Source organism: Symphalangus syndactylus, chromosome 5 (genome assembly GCF_028878055.3).
Source record: "Symphalangus syndactylus isolate Jambi chromosome 5, NHGRI_mSymSyn1-v2.1_pri, whole genome shotgun sequence".
Taxonomy (NCBI): Eukaryota; Metazoa; Chordata; class Mammalia; order Primates; family Hylobatidae; genus Symphalangus; species Symphalangus syndactylus.
The window spans coordinates 60,552,111-60,573,878 of NC_072427.2; the positions used below are offsets into that span (position 1 = coordinate 60,552,111).

At 34.7% G+C, this 21,768-nt stretch overlaps 1 long non-coding RNA gene across 3 annotated transcripts in view; it reads left to right on the plus strand.

Moving 5' to 3' along the window:
• LOC134736631 (uncharacterized) overlaps positions 1–21,768 on the plus strand; it is a 504,835-nt gene that overhangs the window by 45,394 nt on the left and 437,673 nt on the right. For all 3 annotated transcript variants that reach the window (XR_010120742.1, XR_010120744.1, XR_010120743.1), the window contains exon 2: positions 11,460–11,573. This is a non-coding gene — a long non-coding RNA (uncharacterized lncRNA). The remainder of the gene's footprint in view (positions 1–11,459; positions 11,574–21,768) is intronic.

Below are 21,768 nucleotides of genomic sequence, written 5' to 3' on the forward strand. Positions count from 1 at the left end.
ACAAGTTGTGAAGCTTGCCCTTCATTTGGAGTACCTTAGGCTTCTGAAATGGAACTGCCTGCTGCCAGTGTGCTTCTGGACCTGATGCCTAGCAAGCCAGGGGTTTCAGCTCTACTTACCACTATGATGAATTTTTGGTCCACATAGATGCTTATTTAAAAAAATATATAGCTATGTATTTTTTTTTCTTTTTATACTTGCTATGCATTTAGAGTAGAGGGGTATGCCAAATCATGAATTTACTTCACTAGCTTGATTTGAAGACATTTTAAGTGCAATGCTCCAATGTGGAGTTTGGAGATTGCTATTCATGAAAAACTATGGTGGTTCATGTAGGCCCTCTCAGATCTCTGTGGGGGTGGAAGAATATGCAATTGTTGCTGGCCATTACTTCTGAAATCATTTATAAATGGGCTTTATGAAGTTCTTGGCTTTTGATGTATTTACTATCAGTAGTCCATTTCACACTCTGACAACTTTTATGATGCTTTTTAGAGATGTTTTGGAACCTCTTTTGGAAGCAATAAGCTAGGCTAGTGTATTAGTCCATTTTCACACTGCCAATAAAGACATACCCAAGACTAGGCAATTTACGAAAGAAAGAGGTTTATTGGACTTACAGTTCCACGTGGCTGGGAAGGCCTCACAATCATGGTGGAAGGTGAAAGGCAAGGAGGAGCAAGTCATGTCTTACATGGATGGCAGCAGGCAAAGAGAGAGCTCGTGTAGGGAACTCCTGTTTTAAAACCATCAGATCTTGTTAGACTCATTCACTATCATGAGAACAGTGCAGGAAAGACCCACTCACATAATTAAATTACCTCCCACTGGGTTCCTTCCACAACACATGGGAATTGTGGAAGTTACAATTCAAGATGAGATTTGGGTGAGAAGACAGCAAAACCATATAAGCTAGTGATTATCAAATTTGACTGATATATGGCCTGGTGGAAAAATGTCAAGAATGCTTAATGTTGATTTAAATTATTTTTTATTATTATCATTAATTTACTTAAATATGTACAAACATAAAACTAGCATCTTATGATTAGACCTCAGATACAACTATAAAGCCAAAACAAATTTATATATTAAATACAAATAAAACTATAAAACTAATATGATTCAAAGTAACACATTTATTTTAATGTGACAGATGATACTGCTTTGCTAGAACCAAATTGATACTTGAAAATAAACATATTAATGACTATTGAGGTTCATTGTATTAGATAGATCATGGCAGAAAATGAATGGCATTTCAGTACTTAAAGAGGACTTAAAAAAGGAAATATGTACAAAGGTACAGACTGGCTTAGAAGAAACTAAAGAGGGTTGAGAAACAGCAACAGTGAAGAGCCATTATCATCTGTAAGGCTGTAGAAGCAAATGAAGAAACAATGATCAGAACATAGAGAGTGTGGCTGCAGGTATAGGAGAGGAAAAACTTAGAAAATCTGTGATTTTTGTAGAAAGGACATAATTAACTTACAGGAAGACAGCCAGGAGGAAACCAGCAAAATAAATGCCCTGACCTCACTATTGTCACTCTTCAACCTCCTGCTATAGATCCCCATTTACTGAACCTAACCAAAAAAAAAAAAAAAAAAAAAAAAAACAAACCAGAGTATGAGAAAGGCTCTTGATGAAGATCATGGGCACATAATAAAAAGAGTAGGATAGAGGAAGTAGTCTGGAGAGGTAAGGGAAAACATTCATTCAAGTTCATTCAATATTTATTCATTCAATATGTACTACAAGGTAATCTGTAATGACACGATTCTCCCACAACTTAAAAAAAATTAAAATAAGTATAAAAATATTTACTTTTCCCTAGGTATGAATACAAATTTACATTTAAAGACTCTTTTATTTTTCCTTATTAGTCCATGACAACTTAAATTGTAATTGATATCAATACAATGATAAAAAAGAAGGAAGGCTAGAGCACTGAAATTTGTGGTAATATCCAATTATAATATGGTTATCTAGCTGATCCTAAATATGCATTTTAAAAATATCACCAAATGAATCCAAAACATTTTCTAAATGTTAAAACAAAACAAGCAAACAACATCAACAGAATCTTCAAGGAGAACTTTAAATTGTGCCAATATATTCACCCTCCTGAGTTCACGGAGCTCATTTGAGAATACTTGAACTAAGCCTTTTATGCCTCAATATGGATAAATTTTCTGTGCTCTGAAACAACTGGCACATAGCTGCTAGAGAAATCTACCTAAAGCTCTGCTGTGATTCTGTAATTATTTTCATTAAAACAATCTTCCATGGCTCCCCATTTCCTACAGATTTAAGTATAAAATTTGCATTCTAAAATTCAAAGTCCTTAGCTTACTTTTTGAGCTTTATCATCTATTACATTTCCCTTAGACATACTGTATACTCCAGCCAAACTAGGAGGTGTATTATGGTCTGAACAAACTCTGGTTTTCTACTTTCTTATCCCTGTTCCTATTTTTTTTCCTCTCCTTGGAATGCCAGCTTCTTTATCTCTGCCTTTTAAAATCCTGCACACCTCTTGAAGCTCATTTCAAGTCTACCTCCTCTGTGAGGATTGAGCTAACACCAAGGATCAGATTGTCAAATCACTCACACAAATGAGAGACCTTTCTCAGTATCAAGCTTCACAACTAATTCCAAGGATACAAGCATTCAAGACACAGGCAAGCAGAGAAAAGGCTGGGACATTCCACAAGACTTCCCACATTCTTGTTTTTGTGGACATGTACTCTCCAACCCAGAATAATAGATGAGGTCTCTAATGAGGGCTGCAGGTCACCTCAAACAGTGGACAGCATTGAAGTTAGGAAACATCTCCACTTCCTGCTCCAGAGAGTTGTATAGCTTATGTCACATTCTCTAGGGAGCCATGCATCATAAATCCATACATTGTAGGCTTGTTTACCCTAATCAATCCTAAACCAGAGACATCCTGCATCATTATTCAATTTGCCCAGAAGTCCAGTTTTTATATTTTCAAGGATATTAGACTGAAGCACTGTCTTCTTTTTCTAGAACCGTCTTCAGGAAGAAATGGATCACAGATCAATTTCTTTAACTCCTTTCCCCCCAACACTTAGGATTACTCCAGTCTTGTGTAATCTTTTCCTTCTATCACTCTGTGCCTCTATCGTAGCACTATTTTTCTGCTTATTTAAATTATCTTCTCTCCTGCAACCTGTTAGAAGGGATATGATATATTCATTTTGAGACTGTAATAGTACTTTGCAAAGTGCCTTGCATGTAACAGTGATTTAATAAACATTGAAATGAATTAGGAGAAAGTAAGAACTTTCTCTTCTCATTATTTCCCACAGATAACACTGTTGAGTCCTGGACAGTGGAGAGAAATCAGATAGTCCAAGTTCAAGTGGGTTTAAATATTTGCTTGTGTAGATAACTTAATAAGAACTACACAGAATTTATGCTAAATTATGCAAAATTAGGTAAAGTTGAGTTCATGGACTTTCCTTCTCATTCTTGAACACCATTTCCCTCTCTCCTCAGGTGCCTATATCTGGATCTTATTTGCAGGGATGAATGTTGCTCAAGGGAGTTGCTGGCTAAGAGACTTCACTATTACCAGGGCAAGTCCTAGAGAATGTTATCTAGACACTCATCATTGAAATATCAGAATCAGTGGTAGGAAAGATAAAAGCAATAAAGCCATGCTTTGAGGTGGGAAATTGGAAAGTAGTCAGTCAATGCGTCAACTAAAAGGATAAGGCAGAGACATAACCAGGAAACACAGTGAGGACAAGGAAACACCCTAGCTGTTGAAATGAATGGTTCAGTATTCAGGTCTGAAAACCTAGTATATTCTTGGAGGTATTGGTTGTCTGTGTATTTAGAAAGCTTTCCTGGGTTAAAGGCATACTTATAAAGATAGAGCTGGCCTGACCAGCAGAGTTTGCATGGTTTTCCCCACTTCTCATATAAAATTTAATTCTCAATATGTAAAAATCATTGGTAATTGTTTAAGATGTCTTCCTTCTTAGGAATATGTACATACACCCAGAATTCAGTCTTAGGCCACAATGATAAAGGGCTTATTTCTGGTATTGGGTTGAGGAGAACTGGGGGCATAAGAACTTTCCTAACTATACTTAAATTACCTGCTAGGATGTCGTGACATACCACTCCTCTTACTTGGCTCCATAACATTGAGAATTTATAGATATTCCCATGCTTAAGCTCTCTAATTGCTAAAAAATAATAAATTTTATGCTATTTCTTTTTCCCTACAGAGAGAATAAAAAACCCTGGAGCTATATATACTTGGTTAATGTTTTTGTTTGCATAACAGTGTTTCTTTCCTTATCTGTTTTAAACAGTGTGCTTCTTGGAAGTTGTATTGTTTTTCTAATACTGCATAACAAATTACCACAAACTTAATGGCTTAGAAGAACACATTTATTATTTTTCTCAGTTGCATGGGACAAGAGCCTAAATGTTGCTTAACTGGTTCCTCAAAATATGTTCTCATGAGACTGCAACCAAGGTGTTGGATAGGGCTGGGTTCTCACCAGAGGCTAGACTGGGGAAGGATCTGCTTCCACATTTCTTAGGTTATTAGCAGATTCATTTCCTAGCATCTTTAGGATTCATGGCAGCTTGTTTCTTCAAAGCCAACAACAGAAAGAAAGAAACTCTAGCACTTTGGGTGCTATAATAGTATGTATTGCATGTATGTAATCACTTACATCCCTTCACCTTCACCATTTTCTACTGGTTGGGAACAAGTCACAGGGCCTTCCTACACTCTATGGGAGGGGATTACATAAAGATGTGAATACCAGAAGGTAGGGACCAGGCTGGCCACCTTAGCGTGTGTCTGCCACAGAGGTAGATATAATGCTTTTTATGTAAATTAAAAGTAAAATCAGTTTATATGCACGTAGATTCTTCATGACTGTGTGCTGGTGATGACTCAAATGATAATGAAGATCATGGAAATGCAGAATCAGAATCAGATGTTAGTGATTTGTCTAAGGGCTCTAAGTAAGAAAGAGTAGCTGAAGATGAGAGGTCTGCTCTGGCATTATTTAACTTGACGTATGTCATGTATGCTGATGAAATGCTTTCTAACTAGGAGCCTAATTTCCATCCTATGCATCTCATAAGCTTGGAGAGTTCTTATTCCTTCAACAATGTTTTAGGTACCTATGGTATCTATGTCTTCTGCTGTGATTTAGACATATAGGAAGAAAATGGCTAAACTACTTACATTTTCTGAAATCATGGAAAGGAGAATACTACACTACTAACTTGAGGCTGCTTTGGGTTTTGAAAATAACAAATCTACAATAAGAACACTGATGTTGCTTGCCAATGTTGAAGAATTTTATATCCAGCAAAGGACTTGTGTGGGAGAACAGACCCCCTTTTCCCACTGTATCAAGAGCTTTTTATTATTGTCTTGTTTACCCTAAGCTTACTAAAAGTAAAAAAAAATGTGAGGAAGAAGGGCATAGAAAAAACTCCCAATTTAGACATTTTCTGTGGGAATAATTTCAGGGATCTGCATTTAAGACCTACTTCAAACAATGTGCTGTCACTACTAACTGCCAAGAAGAAATTACACCCTGTAGAAAGAGAGAGCACTTGAATTTCCAAATTACATGGCCTTAATTTTTCTTTCACTGCTACTACCTTTCACGTATTCTATGACTGCCAAACAGGACCATCAAATGCTCTTTGAACATGAGCTATATTTTCCCGCCATTTCTTGCCCTACTGAAAATGTTCTCTTGGCTTCTGTTGCTATTTGTCCTTTTGTATCTATTTCTGCATTTCAAATCTTCTTTTGTATTTGTCTCTGCATTTAAAATTTTAGCTCAAAAACTGTCACACTTTTTAGTTTTCCGATTGCTCTATCATCCTTTATATTCTCACAGTGCCTGGCAACTCTCCTATGGCTCTTGTAGCCACATTGTATTCCATAGATTTTTTTTTTTTAAATTCACATAGCACAAAATTGACCACTATAAAGTGCAAAATTCAATGGCTTTTAGTACATTCACAATGTCATGTAACTGTCATCCCTATTTTACTATCTTATTCCCAAGCACTTCTACCACCTCTCCCCCTCTCCCCTACCATACACACAAAACACCCTGTACCCATTAAGCTGTCAATCCTCATTTCTTCCAATCCTGGCAACCACTAGTATGCGTTGTGTCTCCTATGAATTTGCCTATTCTGGATATTTGAAATAATACAATATGTGGCTTTATGTGTCTGGTTTCCTTCACTTAGCATAGTGTTTTCAAGATTTATCCATAATGTAGTATATATTAATAATTTTTATGGCTGAATAATATTTCATTATGCAGATATAACACATTTTGTTCATCCATTTATAAGCCGATAGACATTTGGGTTTCCACTTTTTGCACTTTTTAGTTTTTATGAATAATGTTACTGTGAACATTAATGTACAAGTTTTTTTTGAACACCTGTGTTCCATTATGTTGAGTATACACCTAGAAATGTAATTGCTGGGTCACATGGTAGCTCTATGTTTAACATTTTGAGAAACTGCCATACTGTTTTCCAGAGCAGCTGCCTCATTTTATATTCCCACCAACAAAGTATCTCGTGATTTCCTTGTGTGTGTGTGTATGTGTGCATGTATGCCTGTTTTAATTCTAGTCATCTTAATGGGTATGAAGTGGTATCTTGTGGTTTTGAATTGCATTTGCTGGATGACTAATGATGTTGAGTATCTTTTTATATGTTTGTTGGCTGTTGCATATCTTCTTTGGTGATAATCCATACAATTTTATGTTGATTTATATTTTTAATACACAAATTAAATTTTTATTTAAATTATTATTAATTGGGAAACTGGAAAGATGTTGATAATCAATTCAAAGAATAATCCAAAGATCAGACATTTATAGATTGGTAATGTTGAAAGGAAACCACAAATGGAAGGAAATACTTTTTTCCCATGCTATTCTCTTCCTGGGATTCTTAATCACTCTCTCATTCACTTTAAGTAGAAATTTTCTCAACTTTCAGCTCTATCCTCAAACATCACCTCATCAGACTAAAGTGTGTCATCATATTCCATACTATTTTTGATCTACCCTCATTTGGCCAAAACTAAATTGAATAGGAAAAAACAAACTGTTTTTCCTACTCTCACAAACTCCCTCAACACAGAACACTTATGATCATCAAAATGTGTGGAGATTTCTCCCCACCAACAACCAGTACTCAGCAGAAACGGCTAAGTATGCTTCAATTTAAATCAATTCTCACACTCTCTACCTGGAGTTAACATCAGATCCTACAGCTTTCGGCCTTGGTCCCACAAGACTGCCCTCCACTTCACATGCCAATCACAAGTCCCAAGTTGTGCCCTGTACTTTTGACCAACTAACAATAAGTTAGGGGTTTCCTTGACACCACTCCTTGGCATATATTAATTAGCTAGAGTGGCTCACAGAATTCAAGGAAACTCCTTGCTTACTATTATCACTGTATAACAAAGATATATTAAAGTATAAAAATGAAGAAGCAGATGGAGAGATCCATAGAACAAGATTTGGAAGGGTCCTAAGCGTAAGGGTTTCTGTCCCCATGGAGTTGAGGTACACTTCCCTCCCAGCAGTGGTTGTTCATCAGCCCAATCCAGGAGCTCATCAAATCAGGTCCTTTTAGGTTTTTCTGGAGGCCTCATTACATAGATACACTTGATTAAATTATTGATCATTGTTGATCAACTCAACCTTTATTCCCTTTTCTGTCCTTGATGGGCGGGTGGGGTTGAAAGTTGCTAACATCTAATTACATGATTTTCCCCCCTGTGAACTCGTGCCCATCATGAAGCTTTCCCTGCCCTGGTAGAAATTCCTTCTTGTTTTTCCTCTTTATACATTTGACATATTTGCTAGAAGTAAAATGGTTAAAATCAGAAAATAAGATACAAAACATAACCGTTGGTGATGGATCAATGTAGATGTTGCACAGCGGGTATTCAGTTAGTGTGTGCTGAATGCTTTCTGTATACCAGTTTGGTGGTTATCAGAGGCTGGGAAGGGTAGGGGTTGGAGGCGATGAAGACAAGTTGATTAGTGGGTACTAAAAATACGGGTAGATAGATGAAATAAGACCTAGTCTTCATTAAATCAGCAGAGTGACTATAGTAAACAGCAATCTGTTGTTATTACAAAGCAGCTAGTAGACAATAATTTGAATGTTCCTAGCATAAAGAAACGATAAATGTTCGAAGTGATGGATATCCCAATTACCTTGATTTGATTATTACACATTAATATAAATGTATCAAAATATCACATGTACCCCAAATATGCATATCTATTATGAATCAATTTTATTTTATTTTTATTTTTATTTTTTTTTTTGAGACAGAGTCTCTCTCTGTCACCTAGGCTGGAGTGCAGTGGCACAATCTCGGCTCGCTGCAAGCTCCGCCTCCCGGGTTCACGCCATTCTCCTGCCTCAGCCACCCGTGTAGCTGGGACTACAGGCGCCCGCCACCACGCCTGGCTAATTTTTTGTATTTTTTAGTAGAGACGGGGTTTCACCATGTTAGCCAGGATGGCCTCGATCTCCTGACCTCGTGATCCGCCCGCCTCGGCCTCCCAAAGTGCTGGGATTACGAGCGTGAGCCACCGCACCCGGCCTATGAATCAATTTTAAAAGGGCAAACATTGTGTGATTTAATTTATATGAAGTACCTTAAGGACAAACTCATGGGGTTAATTTCTTATCTCTCTCCTGAGACTACAAGTTTCTTGAGGACAGGAAATATGTTACTAATCTTTGAACTGCTCAGGGGCTTTGTTAAACAGTTCAGGGCCCACTAAGTGGTCAGCAAATACTTATTGATCTGAATTTAGAAGTCTCAACAAAATTTGTTGTAATGCCTGAGTCAGCCCAGAAGTGGAGTCTTCACATCATATTATTTTAGTATAAAACTATTCTTACTTAGGATATCAGCAAACTCTCTGTTAATACGTCCGTTGGCTTTCAGTGGCATCTGAATTGTTGACTGCATGCTTCTTGAAACATTTTCCTGGCTTATAGGATGTCACACTTCCCTAGATTTACTTTCTACTTCTCCATTTACTGCTTTTCAGTCTCTTTGGTAGACTTCTTCTCTGATGAGCACTTAAAGATGAGCATTCCCTGAGTGTTTGTCCTTGGAAATCTGTTTACACTGGTACCGGTTCTTCCCAAATGCCTGTCCTCAAATAGTGTCATTTCATGATAGCCATTTTTTCAGTGAAGGTCAGTGTAATGAGTCTTTTATCTACGTTAATTGGTTAATTGGGAGGACTGTCCTTCGTTTTAGGATTGTGTTATCCATACTTTTTTTGTGTCGAAATATCTGTCTTCTACTTCTATGAAACAGTAATAATAGTAAAGGCTAATTATATATACTTTTAATGTCCTTGACAAATTAAAAATTTAGCAACCCTCACAATCATTTAAGAATGTACCAATCAAGCAATGTAATGTACAGCATTTCCAGAATGAAGGATAAAAGCACATGACCATGTCAACTGATGCAGAAAAAGCATTTGACAAATTTCTACATCCTTTCATGATAAAAGCTGTCAACAAAATAGGTATAGAAGGAAATTTCCTCAACATGATAAGTGCCATTTACGAATGCCCACAGCTAATATTATAGTCAATGAGAAAAAATGTTTCCTCTAAGATCTGGTATAAGACAAGGATGCCCACTCTCACCACTTCTATTCAATATAGTTCTGGAAGTACTAGCTAGAGCAATTAGACAAGGAAAAGAAATAAAAGGCATCTAAATTGTAAAGGAAAAGTAAAATTATCCCCATTTGCAGATGACATGATCCTAAATGTAGCAAACCCTAAATACTTCTCCCAAAAAACCTGTTAAAACTAATAAAGTCAGTAAAGTAGCAGGATAAAAAAAAATCAATAGACAAAAATTAGTTCCATTTCTTTATACCAACAGTGATATATCTGAAACAGAAATCAGGAAAACAATCCCAGTTGTGATAGCATCAGCAAGAATAAAATAACCATTTAATCAAGGAAATGAAAGATCTGTACACTGAAAATCATAAAACACTGATGAAAGAAATTAAAGAAGATACAAATAAATAAAAAGATATATTGTATTTGTGGAGTGGAAGAATTAGTAGTGTCAAAATATCCTTAATACCTGAAGTAATGTGCAGATTCAGTGCAAATCCCTATCAAAATTTCCATGGCACTTTTCACAGAAATAGAAAAAGATAATAATTCTAAAATTCATATGAGACTACAGTAGACCCTGAATAGACAAACAATCTTGAGAAAGAAAAACAAAGTTGGAGGCTTCACACTAATTTCAAATTATATTGAAATACTGTTCTGTACTTATTCCCTTGGTATCATAGTCAGGGTTCCTCAAAGGAATAGACCTAATAAGGACATATATACATATTTATATATATATAAAAAAGGGGATTTATTATGGGAATTGGCTCATGTAGTTATGGAGGCTGAGAAGTCCCATGAGGCCAGGCGTAGTGGCTGACATCTGTAATCCAACCACTTTGAGAGGTTGAGATAGGAAGATCACTGGAGTCCAGGAGCTCAAGACCAGCTTGGGCAATATAATGAGACCCTGTCTCTACAAAAAACAAATAAAATAAAAAATTAACCAGGCATGGTGTTGTACACCTGTAGTCCCACCTATATAGGAGGCTGTGGTAAGAGGATTGCTTGAGTCTAGGGGTTTGAGGTTACAGTGAGCCGTGATTGCACCACTGCACTCCAGCATGGGTGACAAAATGAAATCCTGTCTCTAAACTATATGTGTGTGTTGGCCGGATGCGGTGGCTCACACCTGTAATCCCAGCACTTTGGGAGGCTGAGGTGGGTGGATCACCTGAGGTCGGGAGTTTGAGACCAGCCTGACCAACATGATGAAACCCCATCTATACTAAAAATACAAAATTAGCTAGGTGTGGTGGGTGGTGCATGCCTGTAATCCCAGCTACTCGGGAGGCTGAGGCAGGAGAATTGCTTGAACCCGGCAGGCAGAGGTTTTGGTGAGCCGAGATTGCACCATTGCCCTCCAGCCTAGGCTACGAGAGTGAAACTCCACCTCAAAAAATAAAATAAAATAAAAAAATAAAATGTGTGTGTGTGTGCGTGCGTGTGTGTGTGTATTTAAAAAAAGTAGAAAGAAATTCCATGATATAGCATCATCTGCAAGCTGGATAATTAGGGAAGCTAGTGGTATAGTTCAATCTAAGTCCAAAGTCCTGAGAACCACTGGAGCCAATGGTATAACTCTCAGTCCAAAGTCAAAAGCCTGAACACCTGGTGTTCTGACATCCAGGGGCGATAGAAGAAGGATGTTCCAGTCCCACAGGAGAAAGTGAATTCACCTTTCTTCTGCTTTTTTGTTCTATCTGGGTCCTCAACAGATTGGATGAAATTGGTGAAGGTAGATCTTCCTTACTTAATCTGCGGATTCAAGTGCTGATCTCTTCTGGAAACACCTCCACGGACATATCCAGAGATTTTACTTTAGCAGCTATGTGAGTATCCCTTAACCAAGTTGACACCTAAAATTAACCATCACATTGGTAATCACATTCATTGACATAACTTCAATTATGATACACATGATGATGACTTCCAAGTCACAAATGTCTCTATTCAACTCAAATATGTATATCCAATTTCTTATCAAATAATTCTCCCTCCATGTTCCATGATAGTTTTTGATTTAGCACATATAATCTTGATCTCATTGACCATGCACCCACCTGCCTCCCTCTCCCTCATATTTCCTGTCTCATTGAATGGCATCATCTGGTCTCTTAAGTCAGAAGCTGGGAAACTCATTTAGGTTCCCTCATCTTCAACATATTTTCCATACCTTATTACAAACTATTTGTATTTTTATTTTTATAATATTCCTACAGACAATCCACTTCGCTCAATTTCTCATTTTCTTGGTGCTACCTTATTTCAGACTACTGTCAACAATTCATCATCCATTCAATATAAATTTGTTATCTCTGTTGTGTATCAAGCACTGGAGGTACAACGTGAAAACAATACGAGAGCCTATTTTGAGGGAACAATTTTAAAGTTACTGGGCCTTTTAGGCATTAAAACATAGTTTAGGTTATGATTTATTTTAAAATCATGAGTATTTGGAGATTTTTTTTTTGCTGTGCTTAATGGGTACTGTGAATATTTTAGAGACTGACATTGAAAACCTTTTGGTTTGGGGAGTTTTAAAGTAAATGACTTATGTTGAGGAAAGAGGTTATTACCTAAATCTGCACTGTGGCCTAAAGAAATTCCCTTAACCTTTACTCTGGTTTCTTATTTCAAAATGGTTGTGTAGGAGGCTAATGGAAGTTAGTTGGTTGCTATGATCCAAAAACTCTATGGGTGAAAATTTAAAGTACTGATTTCTTATTTAATCATTAAACAGCTTTATTTGTGAGTTCTATGTCCTGGTATAATGGATCATGATTATTAATGCATTAAATATGCATTCAGTGAATTCAAATGTTGCCAATTATTCTTTTACCAATCAAAGAAAACTCAAAGCATGGGATTAAGAGGGGTTGGCTAAAAGTATTTGGACCAGGTTTCATACCAGGACGATGAAGAAATTGAGAACAGAGCCTACATCTTTTATACTATGGTTCAAAGCAAGGGCTGTTGGAATGTGCTGCTTCTCCAAAGTAGGACTTATGAAAAAATGAGGGTCCCAGCATAGGGGAAGCATCAATGTCCTGAAGAAAAAGGAGAAGCTTCTGGCTGGGTTCCAAGGGAGACAAGCAGAAAAGAAGCAGAACTATCTGGAATGGATGATTACACCATCTGCTTTTGCAGTCTTACCTTGGGCAGTGTCCAGTACTTGATGTTTTAGGAAGAAAAAAAAATCTACTACTTTTTATATTTTTCACTTGGTAAATCATTAAAATCTGGAAACTATCCTCTGTAATACATTTTTTTGGCTAGGTTTTTCCCTTTAAGTCTTGATTCTTTTGAGTTTTTACACTGATACAGAGCTTAAAAATATTAATGAAAATATTTCTTCTGTCAAAAGGCTGGAATGCATGAGTATTGTCAGCTTGCAGGTAATATGGCTATTTTGCAAAAATTCAATATGATAGAGGGTGCCTAGACAGTCTAGGAAATTTTGCAGAAAGAGTACAAATACTTCACATGTCCTAATCATCTTGAGATTTACCACTAGGATTTATATTTTTAGTAGTGGCTTGATTTTTGTTAGCTATTTCAGTTATATTCTGGGTCAAAAAATGAACAGAAGAAATTTAGAGGAGGAACAAAATAAATATATGGAACAACTTTCTTTATAATCCTTAACTCTCAGGGTGAGTACATGGAGATTGCCATCATTAAAACTAAAATATTACAGATTCAGAAAGTTACTGTTGGTTGTAGCATTTGTTTAGGGTCCCCAAGGGTATGTTTTACTTCTGAGTTGATGGTCTGGGACATGATGTTTTTGAACAATGTTCCCTAATCAGAAATGAAAGGATAGAATTCATTGACAATAACTGTGAGGACATTTCCAGTTATCCTCTTCCCTGACTTTGGGGCCATTTTATAGAATCATAGCAGTTTGGGAGTCAAAGGGACTATCATAATAAAATCAAACTTTTTCAGTTTTGAGTCCAATCTTTGGCCTCAGAATCTTCAATTTCATAACTTTTTCATGATCACTAAGTTATCAGTGGTGTAACTGTGACTAGAACTGGATCCCCACTCCTTGTCTAGTGTTCTTTTCTCTTACCTGATTGCCAGTATTCTCCTTTCTTTGTTGATAATTTTCTTCAAAATCTTCTTTGAAGCAAATGAACAAAAACAGTTTCAAATGGCTGCCTGCCAGCTATTTCCTCATGTGAACTCCATTTTTATTCTTTCACTACAGTAAGTTCTTTTGATAAAGAGAATCATAGACTATTAGACATGGAAAGGATATTCATGGATTCTAATCTCCTTATTTAACAAATACGAAAACCAAGACCTCAGCAGTCAACTTGCCTGAGGCCACAGATAATGGTAACATTAGAATATGAACTAAGGATTCCTGTGAATTTAGCGATTTTCTTTTTTTTTTTTGCAGAGAGCTTCACTACCTTGAAAGAACCATCTCTTTTTCTAAGTCATGTACATACCAGTTAAACACATTATGACTATTAATTAAACAAAAACCTCAGGACTTCAGATTCTATGAGACACAAAATATCATGTCTCTTAGAGAATGTGTGAGAAAAGAAAAGAGCAAAAATTTAAAGAAACAAAGTGGTAAATAAAATCAATATTTAAAGGGGAGCTTAAAATGAAATCCCAGAGATGATAATGAATGATTCGTGCTTTTAACAATTTATGGTCTAATTAATTAGCAGCTTTCCTGATGTTAAACTTTGGTGTCCAATATTTTTTCCTCTAGAAAATACAAGGATACCAGCTTTTTCTAAGGCTCCAAGCCGTTCCCCGTGGACTGTTCTTGGCCTCTGCCTTCACAGACCATAACTTGAAAAAGAAAATTGACAGACAGAAAGAAAAACCCTTAACAGCTGGAGCTTTAATTTACCTACATGAGTAAAAATATTTCAGTGTCTGAGATTTCTCCTGGGTTGCCCTATATGGAATTAGAACAAGAAGCCAGAGGAAAAAATCACACAAAAAGCTTTTACAAGAAACATTATAAAAAGAGCAAATCCTGAGAATTGTGTTTAATAACAGCAATGATGAATTTCCTGGCAGTCAGTACCAAGCAGTTAAAGACCAACCATCATGTGAAAGAGGCTGGATTAGTTAGAATGGTCTACAGCAGCCTAATAAAGAGCGCCAGAAGATTTATTCTCTCATACATACAATTTTGAGATATGAATGATTCTATATTTAAGAAATGATTCACATTAATTTATACTAAGAGATTCTAGTTTGACTTAAAGCAGGGCCTGAAAAATTGAAGAATAATGCTTTAAGCCACCAACTTAGTGCCCCACAGAATATTTTAAAATTATTTAACACACATCATCTCAGTGTCAACAACTCATCACAGATAAACTATCTAATTAACAGAACCCTTCATAGTATTTGATAACTGAGTCTTGGCTCGGTTTTTATACCAGAAGGGCAATCCTTGATAAGCAGAAATTATAAAAGCAGATTTTTAAAGGCATTAATTCAAAAATAGAATCAAACTGATTTCAAATTAACCCCCTGTTGGTATTTAAACTTATTTAAAACCACTTGGCTTAAAGATAACACTTGGAGAGGCTGCCTTTGACCAGAGTCAGGCTTTGTCTAGACTGTCAGCCTCTGTATTTTGATTTCCTTTGTTGTGTACCAGCCTCCTCATACCCAGGGTAATTGATATGGGTCTTGTGCTAGGGACAGATGAGTTTATCCTGTCATTGAAGCCCTTCACAAGATGCCTTAATTATTGGAGCTAATTTGAAGATTTGTGCTCTGTGGTCTACTTAGGAAGCTCAATTGTTTTCTTTTTCCAATTGCATGTTGGCAACACTTCCAATAACAAATCCAATAAAGAGTTAGTATTTGGCTCCCTGTGGTCATGGAAAAAGGACAGCAGGAATAAGCAACAATAATAATTCCTTCTTGTATAGTTTTTTTTTTTTAATGTGACCAAGTTATTGCTTCAGTTTTGGGACAAAGACTCATGAAAAAGTAGAAAAGGAATCTTAATAATTTCCGTAAGGGATTGTAACAGGATTCTTTGATCTCTGCTGCTAATTAATATCCATTTTGCAACGAAATAAAATGTTGTAGTTTCTAGTGGAGAGAATTCGGGATAAAGAAAAGGGAAGGCAGTTCCATTGAAAATGATATTTAGATTACAAAATGACAAGCAGGATGAAACCCAATTAAATAATCATTGTTGCAATTAGGTAAATCAAGTTACCAAACTCTCAATATAGAGAATTGGTGGATGTGAACCCTGGCCAGGAATCTATTCTTATATTTCTTTGTGACCATAAGTTTCATTAAGGTTTGCTGAATCTTATTCTACATAATAGCTGGAAAATTAGAGATAGCTACATATTAACAGAAGAATGCACCTTTCAGGATCACAAACAATATATGCTAGATGCTTCCATTTTGATGTTAAGGATGTGTTAGTGCACACATGGTTGATACATAAGTATCAATTGTAATTATCTTTGGGTGGCAAAACTATAAATAATTATGTGTGCATTTAGCTGTATTTTCTAAAATGAGTATGCATCACTTTTATCATAATAAAATAGTTAATATTTGTAAAGTGCCTGCTTTGTGGTATTCTTTCAGATGTGTACATCCTGACTTTCAATATTCAGTTGGGAGAAATTAGGGTAGATAATATAAATAAAATTTCAGCTATTTCATTCTTTCTATGATGTTGGTTTCTGGGGTAGATTATTATTTAGATATTTACCTTATGTCTAAAAACTGTTATTCAGACACAGAGCAGACAGACATGGAACATCTCTTGGGACCTTGTGTCTGATACACATAAATTCAAACAGTTTTAAAACTCTTCCACATCTTCCTCTTACCTATAAGTAGACTGAGAAAAGAGAAACTATAGCACTGCAGTTTTTCAATTTTACATTAACACAGTAAAACTTTGCAAGGGGACAGAAGGATATAGATTGTGTTTATGGAGGGATTTTCTTGATGCCCAATTTGTGAATTGGCCCTTCTTGGCAAATGGACTTTGATGTCACTATTGCCAGCTTCACAGAATGACTTCTCAAGTAATTATCTAGGAGATAAACTTCAGTTCTGCAGATTAACTTCTTGTGGTTAAGATCATGTCTTTTAACGAGGAATAACTTACCTTAATGAATATTTGAGAAGATTCCTGGATCTCATTTGGAAACCTAATATCAATAACTATTTTTTTTTTTTAGTCACTATGCAGTGACTCTGTGCCAAGGTCACTGCATAGTGATTATTCATGTATTTGCAAGCCAGTATTTATCAATCCCTTAGTCTTTTTCTTCTCTAGATCTAATTTTCTTATTTACCGTAGAAAATATCTATCTTCTATTTCTCCCTGTGAGTCTTCTTTGGCCCTATGCGGAGGCCATCAATATGGTACTATATAATGAAATTTTCAGATTTTTAATTTGAGAACCGAGGCAATAATTCTTTTTTTTTTTTTTTTTTTTTTTTTTTTTTTTTTTTTTTTGAGACAGAGTCTCGCTCTGTCGCCCGGGCTGGAGTGCAGTGGCGCAATCTCGGCTCACTGCAAGCTCCGCCTCCCGGGGAGAACCGAGGCAATAATTCTTAACAGTTATGATTCAAAATGACATGTGGAACCCCATTCCTGGAGATACTGATTTTGTAGGTCTAGAGTAAGACCCAAGCTTTCCCTTATATCTTCTCAACAGTGTTTTTTGAAGAAGAAAAATTTTAAGATTTTAACAAAGTATGATTTATCAATTTTTTATAGTCTGTAAAATTTGAGTACCATTTAGTACATTTTGCTTGATCTAAGGTGACTAAAAGATTCTCTTATATTTTTTCTAGAAATTTTATAGCTTTAGCAAATTTTAAATTTGAGTCTATAATCCATTTCAAGTTAAATTTTTGTATATAAAAAGTAAGGGTCCAGGGTTGTAGTCTTTGTGTGTGTGTGTGTGTGTGTGTGTGTGTGTGTGTGTGTGTGAATATTTAATTCCCAGTTGTTCCAACACATTGGAATTTAACTTTTCACACTGGATTTCCTTGGCGCTTTGACCAAATATCATTGATCATATATGTTTGGCTCTATTTCTGAACTTCCGTTCCATTAATCTATTTTTTATGCTAACATCTTAGTGATTATAGCTTTATAGTAAGTCTTACAATCAGGTAGTGTAAGTTCTTCAACTTTTTTCTTTGTTTTCAAAATTGTTTTGAACATTCCAGGCCCTTTGAATTTCCATATATATTTTAGAATTGATTTGTCAATTTCTGAAAAAAGCTTGTTGAGTTTTGAATGTGATTGCACTGACTCGATAGATTAGTTTGGTGGGGAACTGACATCTTAACAATATTTATTCTTTTGTTACATGAGCATGGAACATAAGTATTTATTTAAAGCATCTCTAATTTCTTTTAATACTGTTTTGTAGTTTTCAGTGGAAAGGTCTTATACATATTTTGTTAAATTTATGACTATTTCATATTTTAATGCAAGTTTTAATTGAATTATTTTCTTTATTTTTCTATATCCAACAGTTACTTATTTCATACATTTATTGAACTATTATTGCAGTATAATAAACTATACATATGTAATATATATTTTGATAGGTTTTTATTTATTTATACAACCATCATCACAGTCAAGACAAAGAATATTTACATCAAACTTCAGAATTTCATCATGCCTTTTGCAGTTGATCACTTTCTCCACATCTAGCTCCAAATACCTGTTAACCTACTTTCCATTATTATATATTAGTTTGTATGCTCTAGAATTTTATGGAGACTGTATAATCCAATATTATCCTTATTTCAGGCTTTTTTCACAAAACATAATGATTTCAAAATTTATCCATGTTGTTGAGTTATGAATAATTCATTTAATTTTACCCTGAGTAGTATTTTATTGCATGGATACACCAGGATTTTTTCTCCTTTCACCCATTGATAGACATTGGGTTGTTTCTCATTTATGACTATTACAAACAAAGCTCTTATGAACATTTGTGTACAAGTCTTTGTGTGGAAATATACTTTTGTTTCTCTTGAGTAAATACCTGTAAATGGAATGGCTGTGTTTTGTTTCTCTTGAGTAAATACCTGTAAATGGAATGGCATGTGAATGTTTAACTTTTTAAGTAATTGCCTACTGTATTTTTGTGATTTTAGTTTCTGATTGTTCAATGCTAGTATAGAGAAATACAATTGCATATTGCTTTGTATCTTGTGACTTTGCTAAATTTGCTTACTAACTCCATAGCTTCTTTGTAGATTCATTAGGGCTTTCAATAAAAGTAGCCATACTATCTGCAAATGTAGACAGCTTTGCTTCTTTTTCAATCTGTATGCCTTTTATTTCTTTTTCTTGCTCTATTGCTCTGGGTAGGATCTCCACTGCAATATTGCATCAAAGTAGTAAAGGTAGACATTCTTGTAATTTCTTTTTCTGGTTTTTGTATCATTGAATTGGAAAGAACTCTTTTCTACCTTTGGGAAGAGATTGTATAGAATTGGTTGTATTTCCTTCTTACATGTTTGGTAGAATTTATTAGTAAAGCCACCTGGGCCTGAGATTTTCTTTATAGGAAGTTTTTAAATCACAAATTCAATTTCTCTAACAGATATAGGAATATTCAGCTTATCTAATTCTACTTGAGTCAGTTTTGGTAGATTGTATCATTCAAATAAATTTTCCATTTTATCTTAGTTATCAAATTTATTGGCATCTAGTTGTTTATTAAAATATTTTATTAGTCTTTTGATGCCTGTGGAACCTGTAGTGATGTTTGTTCTCTTACTTATGACATTGGTAATTTGTGTTTTCTCTTTTTTACCTTATGAGTCTGGTTAGAGTGTTAGGAGTTTTATGGTTCTTTTAGAAGAAGCAGCTTTTGATATTGTCTGTTGTTTTCTGTTCCTTGATTTTCTCTTGTGATTTTCTTGCTTTTCCTCTCAAGTTTTACTTCTGCTATAAATTTGATGACATTATTTCTTCTTACTTCAGTTTAGTTTGCTCATTTTTCTAATTTCTTAAGGTAGAAGCCTAGATGACTGATTTTCTTCCTTCCTTTTCTACCTAATATACATATTTAATTAATGTCATACATTTTTCTCTAAGCACTGCTTTATCTGCATTTCACAATATTTTTGTTGCATTTCTATTTTTGTGCAGCTAAAAATATTTTCTCATTTACTTTGTGATTTTGTTCTGTGACCTAGGAGTTACTTAGTTATATGTCATTTAACTTCAAATATTCAATGATTTTCCAAGTATCATTAAAAAAATTGATTTCTAATTAAAATCAGTGTGGTTGAAGAACACACTTTGTATGTTTTCAATCTTTAAAACTTTATTGTATCTTGTTTTATGGCACAAAATTGTCTATCTTCCTAAGCATTTCATGTGCGCTTGAAAAGAATATGTATTTTGCTACTGCTTGGTAGACTGTTCTATAAATATATACTTGATTAAATTGATTAGTAATGTCGTTCAAGTCTTCTATGGCCATACTGATAGCTTCTCAAATTTGTTTATCAGTTATTGAGAGTGGGATATTGAAATCTCTAATTGTGGATTTGCCTATTTTTGCTTTATCAGGTTTTGGTCATATACTTTGAATCTCTGTTATTAAGTTCAGTGATAAATATAAGTACACGTATATAATTGATAATACTTCATGATAAATTGACCCCACAATCATTAGAAATTGACCCTCTCTATCCCTGGTAGTATTCATTGTTCTGAAGTTTACATTGTCTAGTATAACTACTTCTGCTTTCTTTTGATTAATGTTTTCATGGTGTATCTTTTCTGTATCCTTTAACTTTTAATATGTCTCTATCTTTATATGTCCAGTGAGTTTCTTTTAGACTATGTGGCTCTAAAGAGTTTGGCATCATTTATTTTTTCAAGTATCTTGATACATGCCTTTTACTTGGGATATTTAGAAATAATACATATTTTGTGGCCATTTTGAATTGAATTTACTTTTCTATCTTTGGTTACTTTACAAATTCATTAAGACATAATTGAAACACAAACTGTACATATTTAATGTATACAATCTGATCAGTTTTTACTCATATACACAGTGATGAAATCATTACCACAGTCACAATACTGACCATTTCCATCACTGAATGATAGTATTATATGGGTTTAAATCATTGGATAATTATTGATATGTAAATCTATCATCTTGCTATTTGGACTTTATTTGTTCTTTGTTTCTTTTTTCTCTTTTACTTTTTCTTATCAGATTACTTTTAAAAAATAATTATGTTTTATCCCCATGATTAGCATGTTAGTTATACTTCACTTTATTTTAATATGATTGTTATAGGGTTTATATTATGTACTTTTGGTTTATCATAGCCTATCTTAAAATAATATTATATCATTTTACATATGATATAAGACATTTGCAATCTTGTATTTCTATTTTGCTCCTCTCAGTCTTTGTGCTATTTTTATAATAAATTTCACTTCCACATTTACAAGCCCCATAATCTATGATTATTACTTTTGGTTTAAAGAGATAAAAGATGAAAAAATGTCTTTCCTATTTTGTCACATACTTATCTTGCCTATAATCTTCATTTCTTTGAGTAGATGCATATTTCCATCTAGCTTTATTTTTCTTCTGCCTAAAGGACTTCCTTTAATCTTTACTGTAGTTCCTGTCTGCTGGTGATGAATTCTCTCAGCTTTACTAAATCAGAGTAAGTCTTTATTTAATCCTCATTTAAAAAAATATATATATATATATACTTTATGGGTATGATATTCTAGGTTGGCAGAGATATAGTTTTGTACTTTAAAGATGTTTTTTATTTTCTTTTGGCTTGCATTGTTTCTTAAGAAAAGCATGCTGCATTCTTATTTCAATTTATGCATTATGAATCTGACTTCTCTGTCTGCTTTTAAGATTTCTCCCCTAGTTTACATTAATTTTATTATCACATCCCTTTTTATAGTTTTTTAAAATTTTTCTTCTGCTTGAGTTTTCTTGAGTTTCTTAGATTTTTGGCTTA